The sequence below is a fragment of the Condylura cristata genome, unplaced genomic scaffold (genome assembly GCF_000260355.1).
Source record: "Condylura cristata isolate star-nosed mole 26May11 unplaced genomic scaffold, ConCri1.0 scaffold00023, whole genome shotgun sequence".
Taxonomy (NCBI): Eukaryota; Metazoa; Chordata; class Mammalia; order Eulipotyphla; family Talpidae; genus Condylura; species Condylura cristata.
The window spans coordinates 35,781,611-35,787,025 of record NW_004567124.1 but is presented as its reverse complement, the minus strand read 5'-3'; the positions used below and the strand labels follow the sequence as shown (position 1 = coordinate 35,787,025).

The window sequence follows — 5,415 nt, the reverse complement described above, 5'->3', positions numbered from 1 at the left end:
CCTAATATAACTTATCTCATTGTAAACCTATAAATTTGCATTTTGGATTTACATATTAGATTTATGAAGTGATAAGATCAATTTAATTCTCTCTGGGATATTTAATGACTAGATCAGGTTTGCAAGAGTACAAAACTGAGAGTCAGACACTATTATATTCACTGTTATACCACCCAATGTGGTCTCCTAAATAACAGCAGCAGATCTGTCCCAGTCAACAGCCTTCATAAAAACAAGAAATTGATTTATATTCTATATAGCATCTCAAAAAAGCCACTTTCTTTGATGTAAGTTGTGTCACTCATTACCAACCACTCAATGTATGATAGCTCCAAACAACTGTTTCATATAAAGGTAGTGGGTTATGGAGTCAGATGGCTAGAATGCAAATCATAGTTCCACCACGGAATGTTGCACTCCACAATAAGTGTGTGACATTCAGCAAAAATCTATGTGCCCAATCTCTTCATCTGTACATGAGAACTGGGTGAAAGGTGCAACGAATAGTGCCTACTTCAAATTTACACATGTAAAGCACTAGGAACCCTAGAAATACTCAACAAGTGTTAGCTGTCATTATGACTCTTAAGCACAAAATCTAACTCGTGTTTTCTTGTATTTTGTGCAAACTTGAAATGATTTAATATTCATTTTGTATGCAAAATATGAAAGTACTCATATTACCCCAATTGAAGAATTCATCAAGGACCCATTTGAAAGCTGGCTGGGGAGATTTATACTCTTTTTTTAAGTTACTGCTGCATGGCTTTAGCAAACTTTCGATTCTTTGCTACCTGGAGTTATAAATGTCTTGAATTATAAACATCTCCTACAATATGCTGCAGTTCTACATAGAGATGCAAAGGAAATAAAACCACAGAGCTAGCTTCCCAAACCCAAAATTCGCCTCCTCATGTTACTCCTGTACTCTGTTTTTTCTAGAGCTTCCCTATATTTTTGGAGCCTAGAAACTCAGTCTACTCTAACAGAATTTAAATCTGAATCCCGTCTCAAGAAAGCCTGTTGAAACAAGGGATAGTCAGCCTGATTACTCTATACATGTGTGTGTCCTTCCCAGTTGAAATTATCATACCCTCTCATTTTCCTAAGTATACATTACATCTTTAATATGTCCTTGTTCACAAATAACTATTTTCCTCTAACATGTGTCTACTTTTCTCTGCTACTCATATACTTCTTTTCATTTCTGTTTTATTTACCCACCTTCCATCAGCACAACTCTTTTTTTTTTTTTTTAATGTTGCTTCTGGAGGTCACATTTTCATTCTCAATACCCCTCCAACCACACTCAGTTCACAACCAATTCTTCAACTCCTCGGTCACTCTTTATGCTCTGCCCCATTTATTAGAGTCAATTCCCTTTGTTCTAAATTTAGCTCACTGCTCTGTAGTTTAAGCTAATAGAAATCCACTTCTCTCTTCACACAAGATAGCTTTTTCAACATAACTACTTACTCCTATTTTCTCTTCTTCCTTTAAATCAATGAAAATAAGTGAGGAAAAGTCTTCTCCTTGTTCCTAAATGCAATATTCAAATAATGACACTGTGGTCTACTTACTGTCTGAAATCTTCAATTTATCTTACATTTCAAAGAGATATTTTCAAATTCTACTTGTACACACTCATGTTTAAAATCTCCTCTGATCAGTAAAGGTGATTCATTAAGAGTCCATAATTCCATTTCTGTCAATGTTATTATGTATGTAGTTGGAGCATATTATATGAACCATAAAAATTAAACATATTAATGATGGTCACAAGGTTAACAACGGCATAAATTTAATAAAATACTTAATGATATCTGTCCTCGTAAAATAACTTAATTTTCCATAGTACTCTTAAAGTCAAATTCTATAAAGTTATATAGTCATTAGAAATAAGTTAACTACTATCATAGACATGAATCATTATATATTTTCAAAATAAAGCATAGCCACATAAAGTTAGAAGCCCTATGATGAATTTAAAGCTATTTGTGACAGTTGATCAAGCTATTTTGATCTTCTAGAAAGAGAATTCTACAGCTCCCAAAGCAGAAAACTCCAAATCTAATACCCTCAATTTTAAATCTAAATCTCCTTAAATTCAAATTTCCTTGATCTCCTTAATTTCATATCTAATTTCTCCAACTACTCTTCCTTTGGAGATGAAGAAGAAACAGACGCCATCCTCAATAAGACAGTATCACACCTACTAGAAAAGCACTGTCACCCCTTAATTTTCACTTTTTTATTCTCAATGACTTTGATTATTTTTCAAATTCCTATTCTCCAAAATTTCTTAACTTTCTTACTTCTATTCACATTTTTTTCCATCAAATAAACTAGACTTAGATTTAACCAGCTCACAATAAATAAATAAATAATTAAAAGAACAGAACAATGTAGTACACATACAGGCTTTTCAAACATTAGAATTGAGACCCAAGCTTTGATAAACTGCAAATGTACAAAACTTTTCAGAGTCTATCCTTATCTTTTCACAAACAGTGATTTTATGGTTATAATTGGCAAACTAAGAAAACACATTAGCAAAAATGAATTGCGAATTATTACTTACTTGATCTGTCTTTGGTAAGATTTGTTTCCTGGACTGCAGAAAGGAAAATGGTTATTTCTTCTGCTTTCAAAGGTACTGTGGGCAACATAAAAAATAAGGAAAAGGTTTACATAACAATTTTAGTAACACATGAGAGAAAGTAGAATCTGTTTACAAATTTCAGATGAAGATGTCCAAAGCTTAAAAAAAAAACAAAACCAGCTATTCCCGGGGTACCCCAGCTGCACCAGAAAGTGCATCCCAATCAGCTTTCCAACACCTGCCAGCAGACATGGCCACAGCCTGGGCCTAGAAGTGGCATATCCTACATCAGTTACACTCAGACACCTCCAGATACCCTCAGGTGAGCACCCTGAAACCCACATCAGGTCCAAAGTCCTCAGCAAAACACAGAGGCCTGAGTGCATCCCACTAAACTTGCCAGTGCCTCCCAGCAGAACAGGAAACAGCATGGGCCACTCAGTGCCTTACCCTATATTGAAGAACCTCAGCTACCCCTAGGAATCTTCAGCAACACCTTACCCTCCTAGTAGTCATCAGGAATAGGGCCTGAGCCATTGATCCTGAAAAGGTGACATCCCAACAACTCAGAATCTAGACTTAGCGTTCATCCTTCTGTCCCAGCCACCAGCACACTACCACCAGGGAGACAATTGGAGGAGACTCTAGTACTCCCACAGATTCCACAAGTATACAGTAGTTTTACCAGAACAGCAGTGGGAAAGGATTAAAACACAACAAAAGCCCAACTACAGGACAGCAAACCCAAGGCAAATGATGGGAAGAAGGAAAAATACAGATGATCAAAGAAGCCCTCAAGGGAACAATACTACAGAGAAAAAAATCAAACTCCAGAACCCCCTCCCCCGAAAAAAACTACCTATCAGATGAAAAACTCAAAATTGCCATAATTAAGAAAGTGAAAGAACTTGAACAGAGTCAGAAAAATGAATCAGAGCTATATGTTAACATGAAAAAAGGACACATTGAAACATAATCAGGGAACAAAAGAATAAGCTTGAAAATTTAAATGAAACATAAAGGAACTGAAGGATGTTTAAAGATCAGTGGTGGACTATGGTGATGGCACATGGGTTACTTGGTGGTGGGAAGCCAGCCTATGGGGATTACAACTGAGATGGGAAAAGGTGCAAAATGATGTAAAAATAAACTATTATATTATTTTTTAAAAATAAAATAAATTGAGGCCTTCAACCAGAGTAATTGCAAAATACCAAAAAAAAAAAAAACAAAAAAAAACCCTGTATGTGATAGTGCTAAGTTTCATACAAATATTATTTTTAACACTGTCAAGTTTTAGTTTCAAACCTTGTTCCACATGAAAAGGTAAAATCAATGATTATTGCAATCGATTACACTACAAGATTTGTATATTTAAATTTTTGCAACAGTATAACTTGAGATAAGAAATTCTGGCTAAAGTAACTTGAGAAACAATTTTAGCATTTGATACCTAAACCAAACCTTAATAAATATCTGTGGCTTATTTAAAAAGAAAAATGAAAAAGGGAGGAGCTAAAATAATACTAGAATGAGGGCCTTGCCAGGGGGTTAAGTCTTAGTGCTATCACTGATACAGGTGCCTTATATACCCAGCCAGGGAACAAACCCACATATGGCACAGCAGACTTCTCCTGTGTTGCCCAGTTCTCCCCTAAGCAGTTTATTTCAGTGAAATCTACATGCTCTGATCACCACTCGATCTCTGGTGAATCCTAGCACCCTCTGCACCTCTGTCCTGCACCCCAGTTCTTTTATGCAAGTTTAAAATATATATACTATAGTGCACCATGAAAACAGAGTAGGTAATATGGAAAAACAAATCAGTACTCTTGAAGATAAAGATGGAAATAACCAAGAAAGAAAAGGAAAAACAACGGGAGAAGAATGAAGAAATAATGTCAAGAATTATCTGACACCATGAGGAAAGTAAATTTAATAGTCATAGGAATTCCAAAACGAGAAAAGGGAGATGAAGCTGAAAAACTATATAAGGAAATAACTGAAAAAAACATCCAGAACTTGAAGAAGGAAATAAATGAAAATAAACATTAAGGGAAGCTAAAAGGATGCCAAAACATCGTAAGGAATGGAAAATTACAACAAGACTCAGAGTAGGAAAGCTTCTAAGAATCCAAGACAAACAAAAAATAATGAAGCTGAGGAAGAAGAAAATAATAACCTACAAAGGAATACGAGTGAGGCTAACCTCAAACTTCTCTGAAGAAACGTTATGGGCAAGAAGAGATAGCAGTGATATATTTTTAAAAAATCCAAAACAGAAATGTCAGCCAAGAATATTTAATCCTGAAAAAGCTTCCTTCCTATATGAGGAAAAAATAAGGACCTCTCAAAAAAACAAGATCTTCATAAATTCACTACTACAAAGCACTACTACCAGTCCAAGTAAAGCCTCAGGATTTAAATCAAGGGAGGAGTGAACATGCACAATTGAACAACTTACTGAATAAAATCACAAAACGATGAACAAAATGGCCATAGCAGACTTCCATGTATCAATACTCACCCTAAACATGAATGGACAAAACTCACCAATAAAAATCATAGAGTACAGGGAAACTGCCTGAGGCTGCAGCTGTGGCTGCTCAGCAGCCTTTTGTCCCAGCCCTGCTGCAAACCTGGAGATAAACTGAGACAATTCAGCTAGGGAGAGGAAACCAAATTGTGGGAAAAGGCTGCAGCTCGGAACCAGAGACCCGCCTCAGAAGTGTTGCTGACCTTTGCCCCAGCAGCCACAGATGTGTTGCTATCCTTTGCCCCAGCAGCCCCTATAAAGCCCTGGATATAAACTG

General features: G+C 36.0%; 1 long non-coding RNA gene across 1 annotated transcript in view; it reads right to left on the bottom strand.

Annotated features, from left to right (window-relative positions):
* Positions 1-5,415, bottom strand: part of LOC105853988 — a 41,828-nt gene that overhangs the window by 23,282 nt on the left and 13,131 nt on the right. The window contains exon 2 of the long non-coding RNA XR_001145716.1: positions 2,582-2,656. This is a non-coding gene — a long non-coding RNA (uncharacterized LOC105853988). The remainder of the gene's footprint in view (positions 1-2,581; positions 2,657-5,415) is intronic.